Source organism: Pleurodeles waltl, chromosome 5 (genome assembly GCF_031143425.1).
Source record: "Pleurodeles waltl isolate 20211129_DDA chromosome 5, aPleWal1.hap1.20221129, whole genome shotgun sequence".
In the NCBI taxonomy this organism is placed as follows: Eukaryota; Metazoa; Chordata; class Amphibia; order Caudata; family Salamandridae; genus Pleurodeles; species Pleurodeles waltl.
Window position 1 is genome coordinate 273,880,641 of NC_090444.1, and position 16,273 is coordinate 273,896,913.

Genomic DNA, 16,273 nt, shown 5'->3' on the forward strand with positions numbered 1-16,273 from the left:
GGTATCATTTTTATCGGGAGACTTGGGGGAAAGCTGGGTGGAAGGAAATTTGTAGCTCCTCTCAGATTCCAGAACTTTCTGCCACAGAAATGTGAGGAACATGTGTTTTTTTAGCCAAATTTTGAGGTTTGCAAAGGATTCTGGGTAACAGAACCTGGTCCGAGCCCCGCAAGTCACCCCTCCTTGGATTCCCCTAGGTCTCTAGTTTTCAGAAATGCACAGGTTTGGTAGGTTTCCCTAGGTGCCGGCTGAGCTAGAGGCCAAAATCTACAGGTAGGCACTTCGCAAAAAACACCTCTGTTTTTTTCCAAAATTTATGATGTGTCCACGTTGCGCTTTGGGGTGTTTCCTGTCACCGGCGCTAGGCCTACCCACGCAAGTGAGGTATCATTTTTATCGGGAGACTTGGGGGAACGCTGGGTGGAAGGAAATTTGTAGCTCCTCTCAGATTCCAGAACTTTCTGCCACAGAAATGTGAGGAACATGTGTTTTTTTAGCCAAATTTTGAGGTTTGCAAAGGATTCTGGGTAACAGAACCTGGTCCGAGCCCCGCAAGTCACCCCTCCTTGGATTCCCCTAGGTCTCTAGTTTTCAGAAATGCACAGGTTTGGTAGGTTTCCCTAGGTGCCGGCTGAGGTAGAGGCCAAAATCTACAGGTAGGCACTTCGCAAAAAACACCTCTGTTTTTTCCCAAAATTTAGGATGTGTCCACGTTGCGCTTTGGGGTGTTTCCTGTCGCCGGCGCTAGGCCTACCCACGCAAGTGAGGTATCATTTTTATCGGGAGACGTGGGGGAACGCTGGGTGGAAGGAAATTCGTAGCTCCTCTCAGATTCCAGAATTTTCTGCCACAGAAATGTGAGGAACATGTGTTTTTTTAGCCAAATTTTGAGGTTTGCAAAGGATTCTGGGTAACAGAACCTGGTCCGAGCCCCGCATGTCACCCCTCCTTGGATTCCCCTAGGTCTCTAGTTTTCAGAAATGCACAGGTTTGGTAGGTTTCCCTAGGTGCCGGCTGAGCTAGACGCCAAAATCTACAGGTAGGCACTTCGCAAAAAACACCTCTGTTTATTCCCAAAATTTAGGATGTGTCCACGTTGCGCTTTCGGGTGTTTCCTGTCGCCGGCGCTAGGCCTACCCACGCAAGTGAGGTATCATTTTTATCGGGAGACTTGGGGGAACGCTGGGTGAAAGGAAATTTGTAGCTCCTCTCAGATTCCAGAACTTTCTGCCACAGAAATGTGAGGAACATGTGTTTTTTTAGCCAAATTTTGAGGTTTGCAAAGGATTCTGGGTAACAGAACCTGGTCCGAGCCCCGCAAGTCACCCCTCCTTGGATTCCCCTAGGTCCCTAGTTTTCAGAAATGCACAGGTTTGGTAGGTTTCCCTAGGTGCCGGCTGAGCTAGAGGCCAAAATCTACAGGTAGGCACTTCGCAAAAAACACCTCTGTTTTTTTCCAAAATTTAGGATGTGTCCACGTTGCGCTTTGGGGTGTTTCCTGTCGCCGGCGCTAGGCCTACCCACGCAAGTGAGGTATCATTTTTATCGGGAGGCTTGGGGGAACGCTGGGTGGAAGGAAATTTGTAGCTCCTCTCAGATTCCAGAACTTTCTGCCACAGAAATGTGAGGAACATGTGTTTTTTTAGCCAAATTTTGAGGTTTGCAAAGGATTCTGGGTAACAGAACCTGGTCCGAGCCCCGCAAGTCACCCCTCCTTGGATTCCCCTAGGTCTCTAGTTTTCAGAAATGCACAGGTTTGATAGGTTTCCCTAGGTGCCGGCTGAGCTAGAGGCCAAAATCTACAGGTAGGCACTTCGCAAAAAACACCTCTATTTTTTCCCAAAATTTAGGATGTGTCCACGTTGCGCTTTGGGGTGTTTCCTGTCGCCGGCGCTAGGCCTACCCACGCAAGTGAGGTATCATTTTTATCGGGACACGTGGGGGAACGCTGGGTGGAAGGAAATTTGTAGCTTCTCTCAGATTCCAGAACTTTCTGCCACAGAAATGTGAGGAACATGTGTTTTTTTAGCCAAATTTTGAGGTTTGCAAAGGATTCTGGGTAACAGAACCTGGTCCGAGCCCCGCAAGTCACCCCTCCTTGGATTCCCCTAGGTCTCTAGTTTTCAGAAATGCACAGGTTTGGTAGGTTTCCCTAGGTGCCGGCTGAGCTAGAGGCCAAAATCTACAGGTAGGCACTTCGCAAAAAACACCTCTGTTTTTTCCCAAAATTTAGGATGTGTCCACGTTGCGCTTTGGGGTGTTTCCTGTCGCCGGCGCTAGGCCTACCCACGCAAGTGAGGTATAATTTTTATCGGGAGACTTGGGGGAACGCTGGGTGGAAGGAAATTTGTAGCTCCTCTCAGATTCCAGAACTTTCTGCCACAGAAATGTGAGGAACATGTGTTTTTTTAGCCAAATGTTGAGGTTTGCAAAGGATTCTGGGTAACAGAACCTGGTCCGAGCCCCGCAAGTCACCCCTCCTTGGATTTCCCTAGGTCTCTAGTTTTCAGAAATGCACAGGTTTGGTAGGTTTCCCTAGGTGCCGGCTGAGCTAGAGGCCAAAATCTACAGGTAGGCACTTCGCAAAAAACACCTCTGTTTTTTTCCAAAATTTAGGATGTGTCCACGTTGCGCTTTGGGGTGTTTCCTGTCTCCGGCGCTAGGCCTACCCACGCAAGTGAGGTATCATTTTTATCGGGAGACGTGAGGGAACGCTGGGTGGAAGGAAATTTGTAGCTCCTCTCAGATTCCAGAACTTTCTGCCACAGAAATGTGAGGAACATGTGTTTTTTTAGCCAAATTTTGAGGTTTGCAAAGGATTCTGGGTAACAGAACCTGGTCCGAGCCCCGCAAGTCACCCCTCCTTGGATTCCCCTAGGTCTCTAGTTTTCAGAAATGCACAGGTTTGGTAGGTTTCCCTAGGTGCCGGCTGAGCTAGAGGCCAAAATCTACAGGTAGGCACTTCGCAAAAAACACCTCTGTTTTTTTCCAAAATTTAGGATGTGTCCACGTTGCGCTTTGGGGTGTTTCCTGTCGCCGGCGCTAGGCCTACCCACGCAAGTGAGGTATCATTTTTATCGGGAGGCTTGGGGGAACGCTGGGTGGAAGGAAATTTGTAGCTCCTCTCAGATTCCAGAACTTTCTGCCACAGAAATGTGAGGAACATGTGTTTTTTTAGCCAAATTTTGAGGTTTGCAAAGGATTCTGGGTAACAGAACCTGGTCCGAGCCCCGCAAGTCACCCCTCCTTGGATTCCCCTAGGTCTCTAGTTTTCAGAAATGCACAGGTTTGATAGGTTTCCCTAGGTGCCGGCTGAGCTAGAGGCCAAAATCTACAGGTAGGCACTTCGCAAAAAACACCTCTGTTTTTTCCCAAAATTTAGGATGTGTCCACGTTGCGCTTTGGGGTGTTTCCTGTCGCCGGCGCTAGGCCTACCCACGCAAGTGAGGTATCATTTTTATCGGGACACGTGGGGGAACGCTGGGTGGAAGGAAATTTGTAGCTCCTCTCAGATTCCAGAACTTTCTGCCACAGAAATGTGAGGAACATGTGTTTTTTTAGCCAAATTTTGAGGTTTGCAAAGGATTCTGGGTAACAGAACCTGGTCCGAGCCCCGCAAGTCACCCCTCCTTGGATTTCCCTAGGTCTCTAGTTTTCAGAAATGCACAGGTTTGGTAGGTTTCCCTAGGTGCCGGCTGAGCTAGAGGCCAAAATCTACAGGTAGGCACTTCGCAAAAAACACCTCTGTTTTTTTCCAAAATTTAGGATGTGTCCACGTTGCGCTTTGGGGTGTTTCCTGTCTCCGGCGCTAGGCCTACCCACGCAAGTGAGGTATCATTTTTATCGGGAGACGTGGGGGAACGCTGGGTGGAAGGAAATTTGTAGCTCCTCTCAGATTCCAGAACTTTCTGCCACAGAAATGTGAGGAACATGTGTTTTTTTAGCCAAATTTTGAGGTTTGCAAAGGATTCTGGGTAACAGAACCTGGTCCGAGCCCCGCAAGTCACCCCTCCTTGGATTCCCCTAGGTCTCTAGTTTTCAGAAATGCACAGGTTTGGTAGGTTTCCCTAGGTGCCGGCTGAGCTAGAGGCCAAAATCTACAGGTAGGCACTTCGCAAAAAACACCTCTGTTTTTTCCCAAAATTTAGGATGTGTCCACGTTACGCTTTGGGGTGTTTCCTGTCGCCGGCGCTAGGCCTACCCACGCAAGTGAGGTATCATTTTTATCGGGAGACGTGGGGGAACGCTGGATGGAAGGAATTTTTTTTAGGTCCTCTCAGATTCCAGAACTTTCTGCCACAGAAATGTGAGGAACATGTGTTTTTTTAGCCAAATTTTGAGGTTTGCAAAGGATTCTGGGTAACAGAACCTGGTCCGAGCCCCGCATGTCACCCCTCCTTGGATTCCCCTAGGTCTCTAGTTTTCAGAAATGCACATGTTTGGTAGGTTACCCTAGGTGCCGGCTGAGCTAGAGGCCAAAATCTACAGGTAGGCACTTCGCAAAAAACACCTCTGTTTATTCCCAAAATTTAGGATGTGTCCACGTTGCGCTTTCGGGTGTTTCCTGTCGCCGGCGCTAGGCCTACCCACGCAAGTGAGGTATCATTTTTATCGGGAGACTTGGGGGAACGCTGGGTGGAAGGAAATTTGTAGCTCCTCTCAGATTCCAGAACTTTCTGCCACAGAAATGTGAGGAACATGTGTTTTTTTAGCCAAATTTTGAGGTTTGCAAAGGATTATGGGTAACAGAACCTGGTCCGAGCCCCGCAAGTCACCCCTCCTTGGATTCCCCTAGGTCTCTAGTTTTCAGAAATGCACAGGTTTGATAGGTTTCCCTAGGTGCCGGCTGAGCTAGAGGCCAAAATCTACAGGTAGGCACTTCGCAAAAAACACCTCTGTTTTTTCCCAAAATTTAGGATGTGTCCACGTTGCGCTTTGGGGTGTTTCCTGTCGCCGGCGCTAGGCCTACCCACGCAAGTGAGGTATCGTTTTTATCGGGACACGTGGGGGAACGCTGGGTGGAAGGAAATTTGTAGCTCCTCTCAGATTCCAGAACTTTCTGCCACAAGAATGTGAGGAACATGTGTTTTTTTAGCCAAATTTTGAGGTTTGCAAAGGATTCTGGGTAACAGAACCTGGTCCGAGCCCCGCAAGTCACCCCTCCTTGGATTCCCCTAGGTCTCTAGTTTTCAGAAATGCACAGGTTTGGTAGGTTTCCCTAGGTGCCGGCTGAGCTAGAGGCCAAAATCTACAGGTAGGCACTTCGCAAAAAACACCTCTGTTTTTTCCCAAAATTTAGGATGTGTCCACGTTGCGCTTTGGGGTGTTTCCTGTCGCCGGCGCTAGGCCTACCCACGCAAGTGAGGTATCATTTTTATCGGGAGACTTGGGGGAACGCTGGGTGGAAGGAAATTTGTAGCTCCTCTCAGATTCCAGAACATTCTGCCACAGAAATGTGAGGAACATGTGTTTTTTTAGCCAAATTTTGAGGTTTGCAAAGGATTCTGGGTAACAGAACCTGGTCCGAGCCCCGCAAGTCACCCCTCCTTGGATTCCCCTAGGTCTCTAGTTTTCAGAAATGCACAGGTTTGGTAGGTTTCCCTAGGTGCCGGCTGAGCTAGAGGCCAAAATCTACAGGTAGGCACTTCGCAAAAAACACCTCTGTTTTTTTCCAAAATTTAGGATGTGTCCACGTTGCGCTTTGGGGTGTTTCCTGTCGCCGGCGCTAGGCCTACCCACGCAAGTGAGGTATCATTTTTATCGGGAGACGTGGGGGAACGCTGGGTGGAAGGAAATTTGTAGCTCCTCTCAGATTCCAGAACTTTCTGCCACAGAAATGTGAGGAACATGTGTTTTTTTAGCCAAATTTTGAGGTTTGCAAAGGATTCTGGGTAACAGAACCTGGTCCGAGCCCCGCAAGTCACCCCTCCTTGGATTCCCCTAGGTCTCTAGTTTTCAGAAATGCACAGGTTTGGTAGGTTTCCCTAGGTGCCGGCTGAGCTAGAGGCCAAAATCTACAGGTAGGCACTTCGCAAAAAACACCTCTGTTTTTTCCCAAAATTTAGGATGTGTCCACGTTGCGCTTTGGGGTGTTTCCTGTCGCCGGCGCTAGGCCTACCCACGCAAGTGAGGTATCATTTTTATCGGGAGACTTGGGGGAACGCTGGGTGGAAGGAAATTTGTAGCTCCTCTCAGATTCCAGAACATTCTGCCACAGAAATGTGAGGAACATGTGTTTTTTTAGCCAAATTTTGAGGTTTGCAAAGGATTCTGGGTAACAGAACCTGGTCCGAGCCCCGCAAGTCACCCCTCCTTGGATTCCCCTAGGTCTCTAGTTTTCAGAAATGCACAGGTTTGGTAGGTTTCCCTAGGTGCCGGCTGAGCTAGAGGCCAAAATCTACAGGTAGGCACTTCGCAAAAAACACCTCTGTTTTTTTCCAAAATTTAGGATGTGTCCACGTTGCGCTTTGGGGTGTTTCCTGTCGCCGGCGCTAGGCCTACCCACGCAAGTGAGGTATCATTTTTATCGGGAGACGTGGGGGAACGCTGGGTGGAAGGAAATTTGTAGCTCCTCTCAGATTCCAGAACTTTCTGCCACAGAAATGTGAGGAACATGTGTTTTTTTAGCCAAATTTTGAGGTTTGCAAAGGATTCTGGGTAACAGAACCTGGTCCGAGCCCCACAAGTCACCCCTCCTTGGATTCCCCTAGGTCTCTAGTTTTCAGAAATGCACAGGTTTGGTAGGTTTCCCTAGGTGCCGGCTGAGCTAGAGGCCAAAATCTACAGGTAGGCACTTCGCAAAAAACACCTCTGTTTTTTCCCAAAATTTAGGATGTGTCCACGTTGCGCTTTGGGGTGTTTCCTGTCGCCGGCGCTAGGCCTACCCACGCAAGTGAGGTATCATTTTTATCGGGAGACTTGGGGGAAAGCTGGGTGGAAGGAAATTTGTAGCTCCTCTCAGATTCCAGAACTTTCTGCCACAGAAATGTGAGGAACATGTGTTTTTTTAGCCAAATTTTGAGGTTTGCAAAGGATTCTGGGTAACAGAACCTGGTCCGAGCCCCGCAAGTCACCCCTCCTTGGATTCCCCTAGGTCTCTAGTTTTCAGAAAGGCACAGGTTTGGTAGGTTTCCCTAGGTGCCGGCTGAGCTAGAGGCCAAAATCTACAGGTAGGCACTTCGCAAAAAACACCTCTGTTTTTTTCCAAAATTTAGGATGTGTCCACGTTGCGCTTTGGGGTGTTTCCTGTCGCCGGCGCTAGGCCTACCCACGCAAGTGAGGTATCATTTTTATCGGGAGACTTGGGGGAACGCTGGGTGGAAGGAAATTTGTAGCTCCTCTCAGATTCCAGAACTTTCTGCCACAGAAATGTGAGGAACATGTGTTTTTTTAGCCAAATTTTGAGGTTTGCAAAGGATTCTGGGTAACAGAACCTGGTCCGAGCCCCGCAAGTCACCCCTCCTTGGATTCCCCTAGGTCTCTAGTTTTCAGAAATGCACAGGTTTGGTAGGTTTCCCTAGGTGCCGGCTGAGCTAGAGGCCAAAATCTACAGGTAGGCACTTCGCAAAAAACACCTCTGTTTTTTTCCAAAATTTATGATGTGTCCACGTTGCGCTTTGGGGTGTTTCCTGTCACCGGCGCTAGGCCTACCCACGCAATGAGGTATCATTTTTATCGGGAGACTTGGGGGAACGCTGGGTGGAAGGAAATTTGTAGCTCCTCTCAGATTCCAGAACTTTCTGCCACAGAAATGTGAGGAACATGTGTTTTTTTAGCCAAATTTTGAGGTTTGCAAAGGATTCTGGGTAACAGAACCTGGTCCGAGCCCCGCAAGTCACCCCTCCTTGGATTCCCCTAGGTCTCTAGTTTTCAGAAATGCACAGGTTTGGTAGGTTTCCCTAGGTGCCGGCTGAGCTAGAGGCCAAAATCTACAGGTAGGCACTTCGCAAAAAACACCTCTGTTTTTTCCCAAAATTTAGGATGTGTCCACGTTGCGCTTTGGGGTGTTACCTGTCGCCGGCGCTAGGCCTACCCACGCAAGTGAGGTATCATTTTTATCGGGAGACGTGGGGGAACGCTGGGTGGAAGGAAATTCGTAGCTCCTCTCAGATTCCAGAACTTTCTGCCACAGAAATGTGAGGAACATGTGTTTTTTTAGCCAAATTTTGAGGTTTGCAAAGGATTCTGGGTAACAGAACCTGGTCCGAGCCCCGCATGTCACCCCTCCTTGGATTCCCCTAGGTCTCTAGTTTTCAGAAATGCACAGGTTTGGTAGGTTTCCCTAGGTGCCGGCTGAGCTAGACGCCAAAATCTACAGGTAGGCACTTCGCAAAAAACACCTCTGTTTATTCCCAAAATTTAGGATGTGTCCACGTTGCGCTTTCGGGTGTTTCCTGTCGCCGGCGCTAGGCCTACCCACGCAAGTGAGGTATCATTTTTATCGGGAGACTTGGGGGAACGCTGGGTGGAAGGAAATTTGTAGCTCCTCTCAGATTCCAGAACTTTCTGCCACAGAAATGTGAGGAACATGTGTTTTTTTAGCCAAATTTTGAGGTTTGCAAAGGATTCTGGGTAACAGAACCTGGTCCGAGCCCCGCAAGTCACCCCTCCTTGGATTCCCCTAGGTCCCTAGTTTTCAGAAATGCACAGGTTTGGTAGGTTTCCCTAGGTGCCGGCTGAGCTAGAGGCCAAAATCTACAGGTAGGCACTTCGCAAAAAACACCTCTGTTTTTTTCCAAAATTTAGGATGTGTCCACGTTGCGCTTTGGGGTGTTTCCTGTCGCCGGCGCTAGGCCTACCCACGCAAGTGAGGTATCATTTTTATCGGGAGACTTGGGGGAACGCTGGGTGGAAGGAAATTTGTAGCTCCTCTCAGATTCCAGAACTTTCTGCCACAGAAATGTGAGGAACATGTGTTTTTTTAGCCAAATTTTGAGGTTTGCAAAGGATTCTGGGTAACAGAACCTGGTCCGAGCCCCGCAAGTCACCCCTCCTTGGATTCCCCTAGGTCTCTAGTATTCAGAAATGCACAGGTTTGATAGGTTTCCCTAGGTGCCGGCTGAGCTAGAGGCCAAAATCTACAGGTAGGCACTTCGCAAAAAACACCTCTGTTTTTTCCCAAAATTTAGGATGTGTCCACGTTGCGCTTTGGGGGGTTTCCTGTCGCCGGCGCTAGGCCTACCCACGCAAGTGAGGTATCATTTTTATCGGGACACGTGGGGGAACGCTGGGTGGAAGGAAATTTTTAGCTCCTCTCAGATTCCAGAACTTTCTGCCACAGAAATGTGAGGAACATGTGTTTTTTTAGCCAAATTTTGAGGTTTGCAAAGGATTCTGGGTAACAGAACCTGGTCCGAGCCCCGCAAGTCACCCCTCCTTGGATTCCCCTAGGTCTCTAGTTTTCAGAAATGCACAGGTTTGGTAGGTTTCCCTAGGTGCCGGCTGAGCTAGAGGCCAAAATCTACAGGTAGGCACTTCGCAAAAAACACCTCTGTTTATTCCCAAAATTTAGGATGTGTCCACGTTGCGCTTTCGGGTGTTTCCTGTTGCCGGCGCTAGGCCTACCCACGTAAGTGAGGTATCATTTTTATCGGGAGACTTGGGGGAACGCTGGGTGGAAGGAAATTTGTAGCTCCTCTCAGATTCCAGAACTTTCTGCCACAGAAATGTGAGGAACATGTGTTTTTTTAGCCAAATTTTGAGGTTTGCAAAGGATTCTGGGTAACAGAACCTGGTCCGAGCCCCGCAAGTCACCCCTCCTTGGATTCCCCTAGGTCTCTAGTTTTCAGAAATGCACAGGTTTGGTAGGTTTCCCTAGGTGCCGGCTGAGCTAGAGGCCAAAATCTACAGGTAGGCACTTCGCAAAAAACACTTCTGTTTTTTCCCAAAATTTAGGATGTGTCCACGTTGCGCTTTGGGGTGTTTCCTGTCGCCGGCGCTAGGCCTACCCACGCAAGTGAGGTATCATTTTTATCGGGAGACGTGGGGGAACGCTGGATGGAAGGAAATTTGTAGCTCCTCTCAGATTCCAGAACTTTCTGCCACAGAAATGTGAGGAACATGTGTTTTTTTAGCCAAATTTTGAGGTTTGCAAAGGATTCTGGGTAACAGAACCTGGTCCGAGCCCCGCATGTCACCCCTCCTTGGATTCCCCTAGGTCTCTAGTTTTCAGAAATGCACATGTTTGGTAGGTTACCCTAGGTGCCGGCTGAGCTAGAGGCCAAAATCTACAGGTAGGCACTTCGCAAAAAACACCTCTGTTTATTCCCAAAATTTAGGATGTGTCCACGTTGCGCTTTCGGGTGTTTCCTGTCGCCGGCGCTAGGCCTACCCACGCAAGTGAGGTATCATTTTTATCGGGAGACTTGGGGGAACGCTGGGTGGAAGGAAATTTGTAGCTCCTCTCAGATTCCAGAACTTTCTGCCACAGAAATGTGAGGAACATGTGTTTTTTTAGCCAAATTTTGAGGTTTGCAAAGGATTATGGGTAACAGAACCTGGTCCGAGCCCCGCAAGTCACCCCTCCTTGGATTCCCCTAGGTCTCTAGTTTTCAGAAATGCACAGGTTTGATAGGTTTCCCTAGGTGCCGGCTGAGCTAGAGGCCAAAATCTACAGGTAGGCACTTCGCAAAAAACACCTCTGTTTTTTCCCAAAATTTAGGATGTGTCCACGTTGCGCTTTGGGGTGTTTCCTGTCGCCGGCGCTAGGCCTACCCACGCAAGTGAGGTATCGTTTTTATCGGGACACGTGGGGGAACGCTGGGTGGAAGGAAATTTGTAGCTCCTCTCAGATTCCAGAACTTTCTGCCACAAGAATGTGAGGAACATGTGTTTTTTTAGCCAAATTTTGAGGTTTGCAAAGGATTCTGGGTAACAGAACCTGGTCCGAGCCCCGCAAGTCACCCCTCCTTGGATTCCCCTAGGTCTCTAGTTTTCAGAAATGCACAGGTTTGGTAGGTTTCCCTAGGTGCCGGCTGAGCTAGAGGCCAAAATCTACAGGTAGGCACTTCGCAAAAAACACCTCTGTTTTTTCCCAAAATTTAGGATGTGTCCACGTTGCGCTTTGGGGTGTTTCCCGTCGCCGGCGCTAGGCCTACCCACGTAAGTGAGGTATCATTTTTATCGGGAGACTTGGGGGAACGCTGGGTGGAAGAAAATTTGTAGCTCCTCTCTCAGATTCCAGAACTTTCTGCCACAGAAATGTGAGGAACATGTGTTTTTTTAGCCAAATTTTGAGGTTTGCAAAGGATTCTGGGTAACAGAACCTGGTCCGAGCCCCGCAAGTCACCCCTCCTTGGATTCCCCTAGGTCTCTAGTTTTCAGAAATGCACAGGTTTGGTAGGTTTCCCTAGGTGCCGGCTGAGCTAGAGGCCAAAATCTACAGGTAGGCACTTCGCAAAAAACACCTCTGTTTTTTTCCAAAATTTAGGATGTGTCCACGTTGCGCTTTGGGGTGTTTCCTGTCGCCGGCGCTAGGCCTACCCACGCAAGTGAGTTATCATTTTTATCGGGAGACTTTGGGGAACGCTGGGTGGAAGGAAATTTGTAGCTCCTCTCAGATTCCAGAACTTTCTGCCACAGAAATGTGAGGAACATGTGTTTTTTTAGCCAAATTTTGAGGTTTGCAAAGGATTCTGGGTAACAGAACCTGGTCCGAGCCCCGCAAGTCACCCCTCCTTGGATTCCCCTAGGTCTCTAGTTTTCAGAAATGCACAGGTTTGATAGGTTTCCCTAGGTGCCGGCTGAGCTAGAGGCCAAAACAGGTAGGCACTTCGCAAAAAACACCTCTGTTTTTTCCCAAAATTTAGGATGTGTCCACGTTGCGCTTTGGGGTGTTTCCTGTCGCCGGCGCTAGGCCTACCCACGCAAGTGAGGTATCATTTTTATCGGGACACGTGGGGGAACGCTGGGTGGAAGGAAATTTGTAGCTTCTCTCAGATTCCAGAACTTTCTGCCACAGAAATGTGAGGAACATGTGTTTTTTTAGCCAAATTTTGAGGTTTGCAAAGGATTCTGGGTAACAGAACCTGGTCCGAGCCCCGCAAGTCACCCCTCCTTGGATTCCCCTAGGTCTCTAGTTTTCAGAAATGCACAGGTTTGGTAGGTTTCCCTAGGTGCCGGCTGAGCTAGAGGCCAAAATCTACAGGTAGGCACTTCGCAAAAAACACCTCTGTTTTTTCCCAAAATTTAGGATGTGTCCACGTTGCGCTTTGGGGTGTTTCCTGTCGCCGGCGCTAGGCCTACCCACGCAAGTGAGGTATAATTTTTATCGGGAGACTTGGGGGAACGCTGGGTGGAAGGAAATTTGTAGCTCCTCTCAGATTCCAGAACTTTCTGCCACAGAAATGTGAGGAACATGTGTTTTTTTAGCCAAATTTTGAGGTTTGCAAAGGATTCTGGGTAACAGAACCTGGTCCGAGCCCCGCAAGTTACCCCTCCTTGGATTTCCCTAGGTCTCTAGTTTTCAGAAATGCACAGGTTTGGTAGGTTTCCCTAGGTGCCGGCTGAGCTAGAGGCCAAAATCTACAGGTAGGCACTTCGCAAAAAACACCTCTGTTTTTTTCCAAAATTTAGGATGTGTCCACGTTGCGCTTTGGGGTGTTTCCTGTCTCCGGCGCTAGGCCTACCCACGCAAGTGAGGTATCATTTTTATCGGGAGACGTGGGGGAACGCTGGGTGGAAGGAAATTTGTAGCTCCTCTCAGATTCCAGAACTTTCTGCCACAGAAATGTGAGGAACATGTGTTTTTTTAGCCAAATTTTGAGGTTTGCAAAGGATTCTGGGTAACAGAACCTGGTCCGAGCCCCGCAAGTCACCCCTCCTTGGATTCCCCTAGGTCTCTAGTTTTCAGAAATGCACAGGTTTGGTAGGTTTCCCTAGGTGCCGGCTGAGCTAGAGGCCAAAATCTACAGGTAGGCACTTCGCAAAAAACACCTCTGTTTTTTCCCAAAATTTAGGATGTGTCCACGTTGCGCTTTGGGGTGTTTCCTGTCGCCGGCGCTAGGCCTACCCACGCAAGTGAGGTATCATTTTTATCGGGAGACGTGGGGGAACGCTGGATGGAAGGAAATTTGTAGCTCCTCTCAGATTCCAGAACTTTCTGCCACAGAAATGTGAGGAACATGTGTTTTTTTAGCCAAATTTTGAGGTTTGCAAAGGATTCTGGGTAACAGAACCTGGTCCGAGCCCCGCAAGTCACCCCTCCTTGGATTCCCCTAGGTCTCTAGTTTTCAGAAATGCACAGGTTTGGTAGGTTTCCCTAGGTGCCGGCTGAGCTAGAGGCCAAAATCTACAGGTAGGCACTTCGCAAAAAACACCTCTGTTTTTTCCCAAAATTTAGGATGTGTCCACGTTGCGCTTTGGGGTGTTTCCTGTCGCCGGCGCTAGGCCTACCCACGCAAGTGAGGTATCATTTTTATCGGGAGACTTGGGGGAACGCTGGGTGGAAGGAAATTTGTAGCTCCTCTCAGATTACAGAACATTCTGCCACAGAAATGTGAGGAACATGTGTTTTTTTAGCCAAATTTTGAGGTTTGCAAAGGATTCTGGGTAACAGAACCTGGTCCGAGCCCCGCAAGTCACCCCTCCTTGGATTCCCCTAGGTCTCTAGTTTTCAGAAATGCACTGGTTTGGTAGGTTTCCCTAGGCGCCGGGTGAGCTACAGGCCAAAATCCGCAGGTAGGCACTGTTTTCTCCCAAAATTGTGGATGTGTCCACGTTGCGCTTTGGGGTGTTTCCTGTCGCAGGCGCTAGGCCTACCCACGCAAGTGAGGTATCATTTTTATCGGGAGACTTGGGGGAACGCTGGGTGGAAGGAAATTTGTAGCTCCTCTCAGATTCCAGAACTTTCTGCCACAGAAATGTGAGGAACATGTGTTTTTTTAGCCAAATTTTGAGGTTTGCAAAGGATTCTGGGTAACAGAACCTGGTCCGAGCCCCGCAAGTCACCCCTCCTTGGATTCCCCTAGGTCTCTAGTTTTCAGAAAGGCACAGGATTGGTAGGTTTCCCTAGGTGCCGGCTGAGCTAGAGGCCAAAATCTACAGGTAGGCACTTCGCAAAAAACACCTCTGTTTTTTTCCAAAATTTAGGATGTGTCCACGTTGCGCTTTGGGGTGTTTCCTGTCGCCGGCGCTAGGCCTACCCACGCAAGTGAGGTATCATTTTTATCGGGAGACTTGGGGGAACGCTGGGTGGAAGGAAATTTGTAGCTCCTCTCAGATTCCAGAACTTTCTGCCACAGAAATGTGAGGAACATGTGTTTTTTTAGCCAAATTTTGAGGTTTGCAAAGGATTCTGGGTAACAGAACCTGGTCCGAGCCCCGCAAGTCACCCCTCCTTGGATTCCCCTAGGTCTCTAGTTTTCAGAAATGCACAGGTTTGGTAGGTTTCCCTAGGTGCCGGCTGAGCTAGAGGCCAAAATCTACAGGTAGGCACTTCGCAAAAAACACCTCTGTTTTTTCCCAAAATTTAGGATGTGTCCACGTTGCGCTTTGGGGTGTTTCCTGTCGCCGGCGCTAGGCCTACCCATGCAAGTGAGGTATCATTTTTATCGGGAGACGTGGGGGAACGCTGGGTGGAAGGAAATTTGTAGCTCCTCTCAGATTCCAGAACTTTCTGCCACAGAAATGTGAGGAACATGTGTTTTTTTAGCCAAATTTTGAGGTTTGCAAAGGATTCTGGGTAACAGAACCTGGTCCGAGCCCCGCATGTCACCCCTCCTTGGATTCCCCTAGGTCTCTAGTTTTCAGAAATGCACAGGTTTGGTAGGTTTCCCTAGGTGCCGGCTGAGCTAGAGGCCAAAATCTACAGGTAGGCACTTCGCAAAAAACACCTCTGTTTATTCCCAAAATTTAGGATGTGTCCACGTTGCGCTTTCGGGTGTTTACTGTCGCCGGCGCTAGGCCTACCCACGCAAGTGAGGTATCATTTTTATCGGGAGACTTGGGGGAACGCTGGGTGGTAGGAAATTTGTAGCTCCTCTCAGATTCCAGAACTTTCTGCCACAGAAATGTGAGGAACATGTGTTTTTTTAGCCAAATTTTGAGGTTTGCAAAGGATTCTGGGTAACAGAACCTGGTCTGAGCCCCGCAAGTCACCCCTCCTTGGATTCCCCTAGGTCTCTAGTTTTCAGAAATGCACAGGTTTGATAGGTTTCCCTAGGTGCCGGCTGAGCTAGAGGCCAAAATCTACAGGTAGGCACTTCGCAAAAAACACCTCTGTTTTTTCCCAAAATTTAGGATGTGTCCACGTTGCGCTTTGGGGTGTTTCCTGTCGCCGGCGCTAGGCCTACCCACGCAAGTGAGGTATCATTTTTATCGGGACACGTGGGGGAACGCTGGGTGGAAGGAAATTTATAGCTCCTCCCAGATTCCAGAACTTTCTGCCACAGAAATGTGAGGAACATGTGTTTTTTTAGCCAAATTTTGAGGTTTGCAAAGGATTCTGGGTAACAGAACCTGGTCCGAGCCCCGCAAGTCACCCCTCCTTGGATTCCCCTAGGTCTCTAGTTTTCAGAAATGCACAGGTTTGGTAGGTTTCCCTAGGTGCCGGCTGAGCTAGAGGCCAAAATCTACAGGTAGGCACTTCGCAAAAAACACCTCTGTTTTTTTCCAAAATTTAGGATGTGTCCACGTTGCGCTTTGGGGTGTTTCCTGTCGCCGGCGCTAGGCCTACCCACGCAAGTGAGGTATCATTTTTATCGGGAGACTTGCGGGAACGCTGGGTGGAAGGAAATTTGTAGCTCCTCTCAGATTCCAGAACTTTCTGCCACAGAAATGTGAGGAACATGTGTTTTTTTAGCCAAATTTTGAGGTTTGCAAAGGATTCTGGGTAACAGAACCTGGTCCGAGCCCCGCAAGTCACCCCTCCTTGGATTCCCCTAGGTCTCTAGTTTTCAGAAAGGCACAGGTTTGGTAGGTTTCCCTAGGTGCCGGCTGAGCTAGAGGCCAAAATCTACAGGTAGGCACTTCGCAAAAAACACCTCTGTTTTTTTCCAAAATTTAGGATGTGTCCACGTTGCGCTTTGGGGTGTTTCCTGTCGCCGGCGCTAGGCCTACCCACGCAAGTGAGGTATCATTTTTATCGGGAGACTTGGGGGAACGCTGGGTGGAAGGAAATTTGTAGCTCCTCTCAGATTCCAGAACTTTCTGCCACAGAAATGTGAGGAACATGTGTTTTTTTAGCCAAATTTTGAGGTTTGCAAAGGATTCTGGGTAACAGAACCTGGTCCGAGCCCCGCAAGTCACCCCTCTTTGGATTCCCCTAGGACTCTAG